At 46.6% G+C, this 17,545-nt stretch overlaps 1 long non-coding RNA gene across 1 annotated transcript; it reads right to left on the bottom strand.

Moving 5' to 3' along the window:
* Positions 1–861: 861 nt before the first annotated feature.
* LOC143442391 (uncharacterized) lies at positions 862–15,813 on the bottom strand. The gene is made up of 3 exons (XR_013110536.1): positions 15,086–15,813; positions 10,424–10,557; positions 862–2,517 (listed from the first exon to the last, which is right to left on the bottom strand). It is a non-coding gene; the product is annotated as an uncharacterized LOC143442391 (long non-coding RNA).
* Positions 15,814–17,545: the final 1,732 nt, after the last annotated feature.

The following is a 17,545-nucleotide window of genomic DNA, read 5'->3' as shown; positions in this document are numbered from 1 at the left end:
CTTTTTTCACTTGCTATTGTTTTTAATCTTTCACTGTGCTTGATTCCTAAATTAAGCTTCATCATAGGTATATATTTGGAGCAAAGAGCATTATACATATATATACATATATATATATATATGCATTTCCTCTAGGAATGGTTCATGTATAAAAGGACCCTTTCTCTCTCTCTCTCTCTCTCTCTCTCTCTCTCTCTCTCTCTCTCTCTCTCTCTCTCTCTGTTCCCTGCCAGCCCTTTCTCTCTTTTCTCTGTCCTTCTGTCCCCTTTCTTTCTGTGCCTCTACTTCCTTCCCTAGACCCCCCTTCCCATGTCCCAAATAACCTTCATTTTATACTAGACTTGTCGTACCTGGGGAGGGGCATTATGGGCCTCCTAAGGCCCCCCTCTGGCCACATCATGCCATCACATTACAAACTATCACACACACACACACACACACACAGGGCACAGCACTTACAGTCCCCGTTACCCACTTGGGTTTCTAGACTATATCTGCATGGACCAAGGGGACCCTATAGTTCAGAGGCTCCCAACTTTCCTAATGCTACAGCCCTTTAACACAGATCCTCATGTCATAATCACCCCGACAACAAAATTGTTTTCATTGCTACCTCATAACTGTAATTTTGCTACTGTTGTAAATCATAATATAAATATCTGATGCACAGTGTCTGATATGGGACCCCTGTGGGGGTCGCAACCCACAGGTTGAGAACCACTGCCATAGAGGCTCCCAGGATGTTCCTAGGATCTGCTGAGTCACTAAAGCCAGTGTGACTCCATCAAGGGATGGCTTCAGCTGAGAGTCTATGGGGTTATCTGCACAGAAATACAACATTTACTTCAAAGGAGACAAGAGGTAATTTATTATAGAGCCAACTGTGAGTCACGAAAGCCAGAGAACATAGATTTAAGCCACCCCAAACGTCATGTTCCAAGATGGTGACAGTCTGATGAAGTTTTTATAGTGACAAAGAAAGTCATAAGTCTGAGTCTTAGTTAGGGTTTTACTGCTGTGAACAGACACCATGACCAAGGCAAGTCTTATAAGGACAGCATTTAATTGGGGCTGGTTTATAGGTTCAGAGGTTCAATCCATTATCATCAAGGCAGGAACATGGCAGCATCCAGACAGGCATGGCACAGGAGGAACTGAGCGTTTTACATCCTCATCTGAAGGCTGCTAGCAGAATACTCGCTTCCCGGCAGCTAGGATGAGAAATTTATAACCCACATCCACAGTGACACACCTACTCCAACGGGGCCACACCTTCTAATCCTGCCACTCCCTGGGCAGAACATATACAAACCATCACAGTCGGAGTGCTTTTTAAATGCAATGCACAGTCCCCAAAGCCTGATATCCTGATTTGCATGGCTTCAGTTTCCTGAAGTTGAACTTGGCCCAATTCTACTGCAGAGAAAAATCCCAGAAACAAATAGTACGTTTTAAATAACTTTCTTTACAGTATGTTGTTATGCACACAGAAGGTACTGTGCCATCTTGAAATGAGGGAGATCCTTTATTCTGGAGATATTTTGAGTGACCACAGTTTAAGTTACCCCAAATTCCATGTTCTAACATGGAAGCAGTTTCAGGAAGTTTTTATAGTTTCACAGAACTGGGAAAGTCATAAATCAAGGCAAGTTTAAAATACACTGGTGCACCTGGAAGGCAGATGCAAGAGTATCTCTTGAATTGGAGGCTAGCCAGGTTCCCAGAATGAGTTCCAGGACAGCCACAGCTACACAGATAAACCTTGTCCTGCAAAACCAAAAGTAAACGAATCAGTTAGTTAAATCTAATACATTGGTGGCTACATCAGAGAGTTAGTCACAGTGAGGGAGGGCAGGCTTTGCTAGAGGCCCAAGATGCTAGCTGATGATATTCTTAGCTTTCAGATTGGCAGAAGCTAGTAGTCTCTTAATAGATTCCAAAAGGTTTTGGTCTATTAGTCACAGGATGTTATTACCAACACAGTGGTGAAAAAGGAATGGAAGTTCTCGAGGGCCAGAACTAGCCCAACATAAGGTAACTAACCAGTAGACCTGCAGCATTCCAACCTCTCCAGGACTCCAGCTCTAACCGGTTAATCCGCCCTACAAGTACAGCTTCTCTTCAGGAGTTTTCATTCACACTGATATAAATTTTTCTATTTTTTTATTTGTTATTGTTTTTAATCTCTCACAGGACATTAAATAAGGGGAGGACTGCAGGGAGGCTGCAGCCTCTGCTGCAGGCCTCGGATGCGATCTGAGGCTATTTGTAGCCTTTTACTTGGTGGAAATTAGAATCTGATAAATTAATACATTTCAAAAAGTTTCAGCTGTCAGTGACAGCATGTTGGGTCAGGCAGAGGAGGGGCTAAAGATAGCTCAATAATTATAATTAGATTCTGGGCCTGCAGCATTCCAATCTCTTCACAATTGAAGTTCCCATCAATTAATCAGTTTCCAGAAGGCCCAATGGTCTCCAATGGTGTATTCCCTCCAACAAGGCCACACGTAGCTTTATCTAGAACATAGAAAGTGCATTATAATGGTATCTTAAATATCTAACAGTTATAAACAGAGGTAAAAGACAGTCTTGTTTACCTTTGTAGTGAGTATGTTAATTATTTAACAAGTATTTTACCTAGGCTGTTTTAAAATCAGATTTTTTTTTGTTTTTATTTGTGTGTTTTTGCCTGCACATAAAGACCAGAGGAGAGAATTAAATTTCCTGAGACTAGAATTGGAGATGGTTGTGATCTGCCCTGTGTGTTGGGAGCTGACTTTTAGCAGAAAGCGGCTATCAACTTTGCAGCCATCTCAAGCCATATACCCTGACAAGAGACTTGTTTTTCAACAGCCTACAACAGCTGAGCACACCCTGATAAACATCTTGTTTATCCCACATAGCTTGTTTTGCTGTTTAGTGACCTCAGCTGCATGGTGCATGTGGTAAAGTGTCTTCAGCTGTGTTCCCCTGCTTGTGCTTATAAATACCCAGGATTTCCTTGCAATGGGAAACAATAAGAAGAGAGACAGTAAACAAGACTTGGTCACATACTCTGGTTTGTCTCCATTCTTCGAATCTCTTCCCCAGAGAGATCCACCTGCCTTTGCCTCCCAAATACTGGAATTAAAACCAAGTACCACTACACCCAGCTCTTTATAAGTCTTGAGACACAGTTTTTAAATCTTTTTTTTTTTTTTTTTGGAGAGGCAATAGTGATAAAAAAAATCCTTAAAATTCTTATATATATATATATACACACATACATACAGCATATAAATACACATATACATATAACACATATATACATACACACACTCATACATACAGCACATATCTAAAAGCATAGAGATAAGTCATCCTCTTAATCTTTGGAAGAGTTTAGCATCTCAAAGGAAGACAGCCATCTGGTCAGAGAATGCACCTGGAGCAGGAGCAATCTTCTCTTAAGTTTAATTTGTATTCCGAAACAGTAGAGATCATGTTGTTGGAGCAGAATTGAGACAAGGATTAAGGAGATAGTTTGACTAGAAATATGTAATTATGTATATCTTGTCCTTTTAAAAGTTTTCTTTATTTAAAATTTAAAGCTCATGTTAATCCCCCCACAAAGAAAGCTCCAGGCCGTTTGTTTTACCAAAATGGTCCCATTATTAAACGTCTTCTCCTGCTTTGCCAGCATTTTATGCCTTTAGTCAGAATGTTGGATGTGTGGCCGAGTTACTAAACCCACTGGGACAGTTGGATTGGGATTTTTCCCATTAAATTTTTACTTTTACTATGAGCCAAAAGGAAGCTGGGCCAAGTTAACAACTTTCATTTGTACAAGACCTTACAAGTCAATTTGGTACCTAGCAAATAATACATAAGCATGTGTGGACAGTGGTACACACGTGCACAATGCACGTAGATCCTGAGAAGCCAAGATGTTAAATGTTTTCAGTTTGTTGAGATGCTGCCTCCTGCCATCCTCACCGTGAAAAGAGAACTTAACGTAACACTCTTTAGCAAGCACGTAGTCCACTATTTTGCATGTAGTCTCGCCTTAATAGAAACCTTACATTTAAGAGTTTTATATTAGCCAGGCAGTGGTGGTGCACACCTTTAATCCCAGCACTTGGGAGGCAGAGGCAGGCGGATTTCTGAGTTCGAGGCCAGCCTGGTCTACAGAGTGAGTTCCACAACAGCCAAGGCTATACAGAGAAACTCTGTCTTGAAAAACAATAACAACAAAAAAAGAGTTTTATATTAAGAATATTTTGAGAGCCTAAAGAGGTAGTTCAGTGGTTAAGAAGAATGTTGTCTACTTTTTCCTTTAGGGCCTAGAGGTCCTTGGATCTGAAATGCTTCTGTCAAGTGTAAAGTTTAAAGAAAATATGAATTAGCATCTATATGTATACATACACACATACATGTATATATGTTTATGTGTGTGTATGTGTGTGTGTGTGTGCATGTGAATGTGTGTATGTCACCAGTTGCTGTTATTTTTAACCTCTCACAAATATGGAACAGGGTTTAAATTAATCTTTTTAGATCTTAAAATCTCCACCAGAACAGGAAGCTGGCTGGCAGGGCTGCAGCTTTGCAGAAGGCAGAGGACACAGGCAGGAAAGCAAAGAAGCAGTTAAGGGACAGTTAAGAGACAATGGTTGCAGTTACTCCCCATGTGCCTCTCTGGATCTAGAATGTCCTGCTTTGGGAAAGCAGCCCTCAATGGGAGCCTCTCAGGGACTCTCTCCCACATCTGTTTCGATCTGTCAAACTCTTGGCTAGAGCTGTTCCGTGGGGATGGAACGAAGAGTTGCTCTGTTGCTTAAGCTATAATCAGTCAGTAATAAGTGACCACAGGGTTGGCTATAGTCCCATCCTAGCCTTCAGCTCTCTGCAGCTGGCCAAAATCCTTGAGAGTAGCAGGAACAGTTCCTGGCTTCAAGATAACCTTCTGAAAGCATTGGTTTTTCTGACCACAGCCCAACCCACCCACCTTGCCACTACTCCACCAACAGCATTTCTTCCGATCCTGCCCAGAGTTCTCCAGGCCCCTCTGTAATTCATCCTCTATCTCAGGCTGAATCTCAAAACATAGCCTCTTCCTGGGGTCCCTGCAGAAGCCCCAGACTGATGGTCACAGGATCACTCCTCACACAAGTTAGAATAGCCATGCATTGTAAGCCCCTGTTGGGGGCAAGGACAAAGCCTCACTTGGTTTTTCACACCAGTGCCCAGCACAGTCCCTGGCTCACAGAAGGTGTTCAGAAGGGTCAATGGGAGGAAGAGGAAGCAGGGAGAGAGGTTGGAAAGAGATGAAAATGGAAGAAATGTCCAGCACAAACCTGGCCTTGGAGGTCTTTGAGACCTGCTGACTCCCGGAGAGCGCCCAGAGCACTCACACCGTAAGTCTCAGGAGCCCTGAAGGCCCCTCACACACCTCACTCCCTTCCACATCTGGTCACTAGCCTTCCTATTACAACAGTTTTAGCCTGGTCCTCTGCAGCTTCCTGCTCAGTGTTAGTGTTCTCTGGGCCCAGTCACTCTCTGTCATGAGAACAATTGCCTCTATTTGTGTCTCAAGAGTCATGCATCTATTTGTGTGCCCATCCATCCTTTTGTAATTAAAAAAGAAAGAAAGAAAGAAAGAAAGAAAGAAAGAAAGAAAGAAAGAAAGAAAGAAAGAAAAGCCAGGCAGTGGTGGCGCATGCCTTTAATCCCAGCACTTGGGAGGTAGAGGCAGGCGGATTTCTGAGTTTGAAGCCAGCCTGGTCTACAGAGTGAGTTCCAGGACAGCCAGGGCTACACAGAGAAACCCTGTCTTGAAAAAACAAAAACAAACAAACAAAAAAACCGTGTTCTCATTTATGCATAATGTGTGTGTGCCTGCGTGAGTTTATGTGAACCACATACATGAACAAACACACCCGTGGAGGCCAGGCAAAGGTGTTGCATTCCCTGGAACTGGAGTGACAGGCAGTTGTGAGCCTCCTGTGGGAGTAAAAACTGGAACCTGATCCTCTGCAAAACAGTGAGCGCTTGTAGCCACTGAGCCACCTCCCCAGTCCCACCCACACCCTGTCTTTTTGTGGTTTGACCCTGCCCACCTGAGTATAAGTTCCTAACTAAAGGAGGGTTTTGCTGCTATGCTCTAGTCTACCCACACCTAGAACCACGCTGCCAGGCGACATGTACAACTTAGCAGAAGGGTGGATTCCTCCTTCCAGACCCCACTCGTCTCTCATTGAGAAGGTCCCCTTCTCTTTTGTTCTCAGCCATCAACTGAACAAGCTGCTGTGCCACATGTTCTTGTCATGAATGCCACCAAAGATGCATAGCAATGGGGCTAATCCGTCATGGACTTTAAAAACTCCAAAACCATGGACCAAGCTTTACTGTCTACAAGCCCATATATGTCAGGTGTTTCTCGAAGTAACAGAAAACCGGCTGACCACATGATGTTTGCAGATAAGGCCTTGGGGAAGGTGTCAGAGGGGGCCCTGGTGGGACCAGTGTCCTTGTGCAAAGGTACCCCTTCTGGGCGTTAAGCTCTCCACACTGGGGTTGTGTTTCTTGTCCACACAGGGCAGATGAGCCTCAGAAGGTTTGATCCAGGCCAGTCGTCAGACAGGATCCTGTACAGTGTACCCTAGCCAACCACCATGTGGGGCTTCTCAGCCAGTAATAACTGGAGCTACACTGTCAGGTGGAATTATTACTCTTGTCAAGAAGCAAGGCCAGTGAGCTGAGCAGACACAAGCAGTGTCTGCTCATTGTTCTCAACTGATTGAGAACAATGGTTCTTGACCTCTTCGGGGACCCAATGACCTTTACACAGGTATGGCATAGCAGAATCCTACATATCAGATGTTTACATTATGATTCATAACTAGCAAAATTATAGTTATGAAGTAGTAACAAAATAGTTGTATGGTTGGGGGGTCACAACAGGAAGAACTGTATTAAAGAGTCACAGCATCAGGAAGGTTGACAGCCACTGCTGTTGAACAATGTCCGCCCTGCTGTGATCCATTCCCTCATGCAGACCCAGTCCGTATGCCATACATGTTTAGTAATGTAGGGGACACTTATCTCTTGGTAGCTAAAAATCTTGTGCTCCTGCCTACGTGGAGCCTCTGGAATACATCTTCCTGAAACCTGGGTGGGCCTAGTGAAGAGAAAACAAACTGGGTATTATTTCTAACTACAGCTAAGAACCTCAAGATCACCCTAGTCCTAGAAACACACCTATTCCCTCCAAGGGAGAAGCTGTCTGTCAGTCTACCTAGACCTTGAATAGATGACCTTGCAGTGATGCTACATCCCCTGGGTTTCCCAGGAGATGCATATAGGAGGCCAGATGACAGCTGCCTCTCTCGCCTTTACAAGCAAAGAGAGCTCTTTCCTCCTCCATCCCTAATATAGACAGTGTAGGTGTGGATTTTCTCAGCCTAGTTCTCCTGTGACCTCGGGGAGGAGAACCGGAAAGCCAGTGATGGTTCTTTGCCTTCTTTTTTGCTCTCCATTTCCTTTTAAGTATATGGGTGTTTTGTCTGTATGTCTGTCTGTGCACACAAGTGCCCATAAAAGCCAGAAGAGGGCATCAGATCCCTAGACCAGAGCTGCCATGTACAAGGTAGGAATCAAACCCAGGTCCTCTGGAAGAGCAACCAGTGCTTGTCTGTACTGTGAACATATAATGGATCACTTTGAGTGTGAAAATCTAGCAGCCACAACACCCAAGCTGCTTTCCTATGTTGTAAGAAACCATAAACATTACCCCCACCCCACCCCACCCCACCACCACCCTGGAGCAGACTAGAGGCTCAGAAGGAAATTGGCACCTCTGCTCAGCTTCTCTAGTCTGGATGCATTCTGAGGCTAACCCGTTAGCTATGCCTGTTGGGCTTTGCCTTTGAAAGGGTGACACAGATGAACCTTATTAATCAGGGACCTTATTAATCAGGCTGCAACCAGCCTGGGGCCAGGTCTTCCAATACATTGCAACAAATATCCAAGTGGTGGTACCTGAGGGTCCTCCTAGCCCCAGCCACATTGCACAGGGAGCCTTCAGTTTCCTGGCTGCCTCAAGACAGCTACGAGTCTGGAAACTTCTCTATACCCTTCTAGTAGACTTCTATCCTGAGGTGGGTGGGAGGTAGGAGCGGGAGCTGACAAAGCAAGCAGAATTTAACATGCTATTGAATGCTCTTGATTAAATGCCAAACCAACTCCTCTAAACAGCTTCCCCTTCTCCCCACCTATTTCCTCTCTCTACTCCACAAAGTGAAGATAAACAATCCTGGTAACCTTGGGGATGTCCTTGCCTCTAGCCAGCAACACTTAAGTCATGAGTCTCCCTTGTCATCTGGCAGTAGATGTTGTTCTCAGATCAAACCGTTTATGTCCTTGAGATATCAGGAGCTCAGCTGACCGAGAGGAACTGAAGGCCACAGGAGATTGAACAAAATGCTAAAGAGTCCATTCTTCAAAACCAGTCAGGGTGTCAAGTCCCCTCTCTACCTCACCCTGTCTACTCCTCCTGGGGTGCTCGGCTTGGGAGGGGTAGTGTCACAGATTTCCTGATCCTCTACCTGGTACAGTGATCCTCAACATTCCGACTGCTTGCAATCCTTTAGTTCAGTTCCTCATGCTGTGGTGACCGGCCCCCACCCCAAACCATAAAATTATTTTTGTTGCTACTCCATAACTGTAAGTTTGCTACTGTTATGAATCGTGATATAAAAATCTATGTTCTCCAGTGGTCTGAGGCGACCCCTGTGAATGGGCCGTTTGACCTCCAGGTTGAGAACCACTTGCCTAGTGGGCTTTTACCACCTACAAGTCCATCATCCTCGAACTCCAGAACCAAGATGTCTGTCACTCCTCTGAGCCATTTGTGTGCTGATGATGTGGGCAACATATCTGGTCCTGCAATGCTGAATGAGTGAGCAAAGGTGCAGTGAAGACTTCTCACATAACAGAGGAAGAGACAAAGAGAAGCAACTGGCCTGCTCCAGGCTGTACAGTGGGAATGAGTGTAGTTTATTGCCACTAACAACAGGGCTGAAATGTGGTTGCCAGTATAGTGATACTGGGACATAGAGACTTCAAGAGGAATTCATGTCTTTGCCATTGGAAGAATGAGTGAGTTTCCAGAAACACATGAGCCAGTTCTTTGTCTTTTCCTCTTCAGCCCACGACTCTCGTGTGCTCTCCTCCATGTGACCCCACCACACTATTATTACATGAGGCCCTCACCAGGGACAACCATCAGATCTCGGAATCTCCTGCCTCCGGAACTACGAGTTAAGTAAACCTCTCTCGTTGTAAATTACCCAATCCAGGCATTCTATTACAGACACAGAAAACGAACTGAGTCAGGAGTTGAGTTGGGGTTTGAATGCAAGCCTGCCTGAACCCAGAGTCCCATGTGTTGGCATTCTGTCTAAACTCCACCCTATAATTACAGGGCAACAGCCAGGTATGCTCCTCCCCACAGTTACCTGGCAACAGCCAAGTAGACTTGGCCCACTATAAAAGGGGCTGCTTGACTCCTCCTCTCTCTTTTACTCTCTTGCTCTCTTGATCCCTCTGTCCCCTCGTCCCTTGCCCCTTCTCTTTCCCCTCTCTCCACTTGGTCATGGCTGGCCTCTACTTCTCTTCTCTTCTCTTCTCTTCTCTTCTCTTCTCTTCTCTTCTCTTCTCTTCTCTTCTCTTCTCTTCTCCTCCTCCTCCTCCTCCTCCTCCTCCTCCTCCTCCTCCTCCTCCTCTTCTTCTTCTTCTTCCTCTCTCTCTCTCTCTCTCTCTCTCTCTCTCTCTCTCTCTCTCTCTCTCTCATTCTGTCTGTCTGTCTGTCTGCCTGCCTGCCTGCCTCTGTCTCCCACTATGTCCTCATTCCCAGATAGCCTTCTGCCCTCCTCCAATAAACCTCTCACACTAGTTCCATTGAATGGTGTCATTTCTCACCCACACACTTCAGCAAGAAGCCACCAAAGGTGCCCCCACCCCTTGCCTCTTTTTTAACACCATGCACCATCCATTTTTATACCTTCCCTATAACCACATTCATGGTGATCACCACCTTCACCAAATCACTCCACATTGTGACCACTGTCATCACCTGCACTGCCAACCACCAACAACCAGCACCATCTTAAGAGCGGGCCACCATCATTACCTAGCCATCACCACCTCCTCTACCACCATCATAACCAGAATCACTGCCATTTCCCACAGAGCAACAGCCCTGTGATCAGCAACAGCTCCAACACCTATCATAGCTACCCCCACTAATACCATCACCAACTTCATCATAGCTGTGGTTCCAGGTTCCACCTCTCCTCTCAGGGTTTCTGGACTCTGCCGGTACACCAGCTTGGAGAGGACTGGGTGAAGTCTAGAATGAATGGGGTCACAGTCTGCCTCTTACCTACAGGGGTCAAGGGTGCAGATGCCCCTGAAAACCAGGCCAGGAAGGGTGAGACAGGGTCTGGGATGAATGTAGTGGTTCTGGGTCTTCTGCTTTCTCCATCCCAGGGTGTTCAGATGCTGCTGCACACCAGGCTGGAAGGGAACAGACAGAATGCTGGTCAGGCCAGGGGCAAGTTGGCGGTGGGAGGGCTTCTCCAAGAATATTAATGTTACAGCTCTTTGAGACAATCTTAGCTGGTGCATATTTCTTTAGAAACAGCTCTCTGAGATGATTTCAGCCTGTGTATATTTCTTTACTCGGGGTGGGGGGTTTGAACGCATGTTTTACTTGGGGGTGAACTAAGGGTTACATACTTTTGAGGAAGGAGGTGAGCCTCTCCAGGCTGGGCAAAGGTCGTTGGCAGAAGGCTAAACCTACTGAGATGCCTCACATGCATGAGGAGAATTCCAGGTGACTGACTACCTGTGACCATCTGGCTTCGGGTCACCAGATTATTACTGAGGCAGGCACTAAACAGAGAGGGGGTTAGCCTCACTCCTGTCAGTCTCAGGATGAGATTCTAACTCGGGTTTTGAGATTTCCAGAGTTTGGACATGTTCCGCCGCCTTGCCAGTTCTATGCCAGCACCACTGGTGGTGTGGTCCACATGCCCCACCATAACTACAGCCAGGGTTACTCCACCCACCATCACTCCATCATCAGCACATCCATCAACACTGCCATGAGTGCCACTACCAGCTTCTCCCCAGGGTCATTAGCTGTCCACCACAACCTCAGTTACCCTGCTCGTACCCCTTAAAACAATGTGATGGTTTGTATATGCTTGGACCAAGGAGTGGCACTGTTGGGAGGTGTGGCCTTTTTGGAGTAGATGTGGCCTTGTGGGCTTTTCTACCCTTGCCCTAGTTGTCTGGGAGTCAACCTTCCACTAGCAGCCTTCAGATAAAGACATAGAACTCTCAGCTCCTCCTGCACCATGCCTGCCTGGATGCTGCCATAGTCCCGCCTTGATAATAATGTACTGAACCTCTGAACCTGTAAGCCAGCCCCAATTAAATGTTGTCCTTATAAGAGTTGCCTTGTTCCTGGTGTCTGTTCACAGCAGTAAAACCCTAACTAAGACACTCAATTACCACCGTCACTGTCACTGTGTCACAAAATGCATTCCAGGAGCTTTAGGGTGCAGATAGGAAGTTTCTGCCCCTCTGGAGATGACTGTTTAGCTGCTAAATAACAATGCTCCCACTCCTTCCACTTTAAATCCTCCTCTGGTGGCTACTCCTGTGGTGCTGTGGCTGAGACAGCCACACAGCCCATGGGGGGCATAGCTGAAATAATAAACTGGGATCTGTTCCTGTGAGGAGCACATCAAACTCGTGGGAACATCAGGCTCAGAACAAATAATGAGGCTAGGCGGAGCCTCACCTCACCTAAACAATCTTCCATTATGAGTTCTGAGGTCAGAGTGACCTAGGTTTCAACCTGTCTTTGCCTCTATGTGGCTCCATAACGGAGTCATCCCCTGCGGTGGCTGTTCCCAGTGGTCAGCTTGACTATGTATGGAACGAACCACAGTCCAGAAATGGAGAGCACACTTGTGATCCGGATCTAAAGGCATAGTGGCCATGAAAAGTTTAGGCCCAGGCAAGGTGATACACGCCTTTAATCCCAGGAGGCAGAGGCAAGCAGATCTCAGAGTTCGAGGCCAGCCTGGAACAGAGCAAGTTACAAGTAAAGAACAGCTCAGGTCCAGGCGTGGTGGTACACACCTTTCATCTGGGCCATACCTTCTGCTGGAGGTCTGCATAAGGACACTGGAAGAAGGAAGGCTTCCTTCTCTGCCCGCTTGCACTTACTTGCCAGCACATCTGTTGGAACCTACTTCTTCAGGATTCCAGAAGAAGGGCTTATACAGATTATACAGAAGACGGGCTGAAAAACCCAGCCTTGTGGGACTGAGTGACTACTAAATTCTGGGCTTCCCGTTCACAGCTTCCCATGGTTGGGTTAGTTGGACTGCACACTGTAAGTCATTCCAATAAATTCCCTTAATATAGAGACATTTCGTAAGTTCTGTGACGCTAGAGAACCCTAATACAGCCCCTTACCCCTTCATCTCTGAAATTTGCTGACAGACTTATCTCACAGGGAAGTGAAGATGGTGAGCACTGCTCAGGGGCCAGCCGATCACAGCTACAAGACGGCATGGATCACTAACCCACAAAGTGCTTAGAACACGTACCATTAATCCACATATACCACTAACCCACACACACCACTAACCCGCCAAGGGCTTAGAACATGTGGATTCTCAATGCCCTGGTCTTAACCACAGTGTGGGCAAATCCCTGACCATCATAATAGAGTGACCATGGCCCAAGGAAGGAGTGTCTAAGTTAGCCAAAAGCTGGACTGAGGCAGGAGCCGCTGGTCACAGGGGCTTTGTAGAGAAAATGCTGATGGGTCTCACTATGAAGAATGAGCAGGGATTCCCCTGACTGACATGGGATGGAGAGTAAAGGTAAATTGGTTCCCTCTTTGCTACCTTTTAATTCCAACTATGATATGACTCGTGCTTGCAGGGTACCTAGCCAGGGACTGAGTTGCCAGAAGACTCTGTTGAGACCCGATCTGCCCCACGATTGGGGGCCAAAATGTCCCAGCCTGTGCTGCTGCTCGGGTCTGCGGGTCAGGGTCTAGCAAGAGACTCGAAGAATGGAGACAAGACTGTGTGATCAAGTCCGTTTCTCGTTTATTGTCTCTCTTATTGTCTCCCCCATTGAAGTCCAGGGTATTTATACACTTTGTCACATGCCTTGTAGGCGCGTGGATACCATGTGCTTTGCAGGTGTGGATATGACGTATACCTTACAGGTGTGTATAGCGTGGATAGCATGTGTACTGTGCGCCTTGCAGGCGTGGATACCACGTGTGCCTTTCAGCTGTGGGCACTAAACAGCAAAACAAGATATGTAGGATAAACAAGATGTTTATCAGAGTGTGCTCAGCTGTGCTCAGCTGTTGTAGGCTGTTGAAAAACAAGTCTCAGGGTATATGGCTCAGGATGGCTGCAAAGCTGATAGCTGCTTTCTAGCCACTTTCTGCTAAAAGTCGGCTCCCGACAGACTCATTGAATGGATACGTGGAAAGTGGTGTTATTCACGTGTGGTCTCACTGCCGCACTGCACTGTGAATCACTGATGGTAGGAACACAGCATCAGAGTGTCTGCATCCTCAACACTGGCAGTGAGCAGCACGTAGGAAGAAAGGCTGTTTGCAGGCAGCACACTGCTTTGACAGGCACAGACGCAGAGGAGGCGAATATTAGAGGTTTGGGGGTACCTTGTTACGTTCTGGAAGGACTAGAGAACCTGGCTGGGGGGGGTAGGTTAGCCACAAGGCCACTCACTGAGAGCCCCCCAGAGACCTCTGCTGCCACTGGACATTGACTGGTTAGTGTAGCCAGTGCTGTGATTTAGGCCCAGTGCTGTCTCAGGGAACCTAATGGAGCCACTTGCAGTCACTGCCATGACCCTCCCCACAACAGGTCTGTCCACACAGATCCTTCTACCTTGTCCTCTAGCTGTCCCTTGGAGACTAGTCAACTCTTCTGATGCTAGCCTGTAGCTTTGAGGAAAGCTGTGAAGATGGGGTCTGGCCTTGCTGGGTTTTGGTTGTGGCACTGCCCTTGGATTTTGGGCTTCCTCAATATTGGAAAGAAGTATAGTACAGGAGGCTGTGTCAGCACTGGGAGATTTGGAATTTGTGGCATTGAGTTAACTGTGTGCCCTACAGAACAGCCCATAGAGCATACCTGCTTGGCTGGCCCACCTCAGGGGCATGCTGTAGAGAGATGCAGCATAAAGGCCTGAAAGAGAGGACCCCCACATTAGGAAGACCTACAGTGCCAGGATGAGCTGAGTGAGAGGCCCCCGGACAGTTTCTAAACAGCTGTGTGACATGAGAGAGGGCACAGGGCAGCGAGAAAAATTTTGGATAGTGGGAAGATCTCACTCAGTATTGAAGACAGACAGCCCCAAAGACAGGCCTTTCCAAACACAGAGGGGACCCAGCTGCTTTCTCTAACACACTCCTCCCATCTACTAAGCCACCCCCCTAGGAAGCAAGACAGGAGTTTCCACTCAGAAATGAAAGGTGGAGACCACCACTCTTCAAACCAGCATGAGTCCTCCCTGGGTTTCCGGAGTATTAAGTGCCAATGGAATATCAAGAGAGATAGACCATGCAACTGCAGTCACCCCACGGAGCTCTCACCACAAACGGAGACCAAGATGACCCAGTTTAGGGTATAAGTCTGCTTTAGGCTAGGTCAAGGTCACCCAGATAGCAAGTGGAAGAACAGGATTTGGACCCAGAATCATACATCTGTTCCCAACAGCTAATTTCATTCTGGGGGCGGAACTGAGATTCAAGGGTGTGACTAGGGCAGCAGTGAGGTTTCAGGTTGGGTGGAAAAGGAGAAAAACAGGAGGCTGCTTGGGCAGCTAGGTGCCCTTCGGCTCTAGGTCCTGGCTATTCATCCTATTTGTCTGTTACCAACTTCTGAACTCCTGCCATCAAAGCCTGCTTTCCTTTTATTTAGTTATTATTATTTTTTAAATGCATATGGCTGTTTTGCCTGCAGGTATGTTTACGTACCATATAGATGACTGGTGTCCTTTGAAGCCAGAAGAGGCCATCAGATCCCATGGAACTGGAATTGCAGTCGTCCAGTGGATGCTGAGAATTGAGCCAGGGTTTTCTAGAAGAGCTGCAAGTGCTCTTGACCACTGAGCCTTCTCCCCAGCCTCCCTAAGCCCTGCTGTAATCAACCTTTGCCACCCAGACTGAGGCACAGTACATCAGATCCAAGCCGGGCGGACTGACTGAGAGTCTGAGAACAAAAGTCCTCACTTCTTTAGCTCTGTCCCCCAGCACAAGGTCTGGACCACAGGACCTGGGGTTTACGCATTGATTGGCTCTCTGTGGCTACCAGCTATCTCGAAAGTCCCCCAAGGCCTCATGGTGCAGGACCTTCTCAGAGGAGCCTTCAGCCTTGACTCCCTCCTTATCTCTACCTCATCAAAAACTGACTTCCCCTTTTTCTCTTGTCCGGGGATAATTTAATGTGTCTAAGTCACCACGTACCTCTTGTTCTTCTCTGGAACCTGATTAGAACATCAGTTTAATGTCCTTTTAATACGTTGTGCTCTGGCAGCCGTCCAAAGTAGTTTTCTACCACGGCCTTTCCCCAGTCACTCCGAGTTCTCACAGCATAGAGCTACTGTGGAATCACCTTCCAGCTGAGAAAGTGGCATTGCCCTAGATGTGAGAAGATCACACATCTTGGCTGCAGCCAAGCCCTTTTGGCTCCAAAGCCTGGACTTCTCATTCCTCGCCACCTCTAAGAAGCTAAAAGTATGTGTTCTATTCAACCAGCAAATATTTGATAATAAATCCATTTTGCAGCCTAGCATGAAGGGTAATGTTTATGATGGTTTTGTGCATTCTATACACATATGCACTCCACACACACACACACACACACACACACACACACTACAATGCACTAAGCTCCTACTAATGGATGTTTAGACTTGTCCCAGTGACCTAGCTAGTGGCTTCCCTCCAGTAATTCAGAGCTAGAGTAGATATTATTTTTATTGGTAAATTGGCATATCATAGAGTATATTAGTCAAGGTCCACTTATATTAACAGAATTTGAAAAAGAGAACTGTAAGCTGAATTGAAATTGTCAACTCAGTAATTGAAAGGTCACGAGAAGACAATGAAGTAGAACCTATACTCTAGAGCTCTGCAAGTTACAGGAAGAGACAAAGGTCACTAAAAGCAAACTCGGATGAGAGCCCCAGGGCACGGCAGCTGGCCCTTGAAAAGGGAGCTAAGTACCTGGTACTGGCATCACTGAGGCTGTGGGAAGCTTTGGAAACCTCAACCCAGCTGCTGTCAACAAGTTACTACTTCACTGAAGATGCTGGGTGATGCTCCCGGGGCAGGGGGCAGATGGCGGGGAGACCACAGAGAAGTCCCCAAGAAGTGAACAGGAAGGGGCAAATGTTTTATCCCTCATCAAACTGACTGATGAATAGTCTCTCTCTGCCACCACCACCTCCCTCTCCTCTCTCTCTCTCTCTCTCTCTCTCTCTCTCTCTCTCCCTTCAGGTCAGCGTGTAGCTCTCAGCTACTGCTCCACCACTATGGTCTCTTCGATGATGATAAAGAACCAAGCCTCTGAAACTGTAAGCAAGCCCCCAATTAAATGCTTTCTTTTATGAGTTGCCTTAGACATAGTCTTTTCACAGCAATTAACAGAGACTGAGACAAAAGCTAAGACTGGTGGCAGCTTCAGTGGTTCAGCCTCCAGTGAAGGTTGGTCAAGCAGTGGATGATTTCACAACAAGGAAGTATGGTGAAAGAAAAACATCACAGGAATGAATTAGGGGTTGGGGTCTCTTATAACTGACCCTTGGCCAACTTTCCTTATCAGTACTGGGACTGAACCTAGGTCCTCACGCACATCAGGCAAGCATTCAACCACTGAACTACACTCCCAAACCATACCTTACTCTTAAGAAAAATCAGGGGTCCCAAGACAGCTATCTTAATCCCTTCTTAGGCTGGCACTCAATGGCCTTAGGATCTTCTACAGGTCTCATCTCATTTCCTCCCACATAACCACACTGAAGACCCTGGTTCTAACATGTGAACTCTCAGGGAACATACTAAATCACAGCAGTGCACACATATAGTCACAGTTTTGTTTTCCAGATGCATTCTTCAAGCCTCAGCCTGTTCTCTCTCTCTCTCTCTCTCTCTCTCTCTCTCTCTCTCTCTCTCTCTCTCTCTCGATCTGCATCCCTTCCAAGTATCCAAACACTCTGAGGGCTCCAGAAAGAGACTGAGAAATCCTCAATTAACCATTGCAAGTATTTGTCACCATCAGGAATGGGAAATGCTCTCACTGTTCAACACCTTTCTCACTGTCATTTGTGTCAACCTCCTTCAATTCCTAAGCCAAACAGCCAGTCAGGGTAGCTTAAGCCCCAAGGAGCATTAGCATCACCTAAGAGTTGTCTAGAACCTATCCCACCTTCCCAA

Source organism: Arvicanthis niloticus, chromosome 5, assembly GCF_011762505.2.
Source record: "Arvicanthis niloticus isolate mArvNil1 chromosome 5, mArvNil1.pat.X, whole genome shotgun sequence".
Taxonomy (NCBI): domain Eukaryota; kingdom Metazoa; phylum Chordata; class Mammalia; order Rodentia; family Muridae; genus Arvicanthis; species Arvicanthis niloticus.
This window is presented reverse-complemented; position numbering and strand designations above follow the sequence as displayed.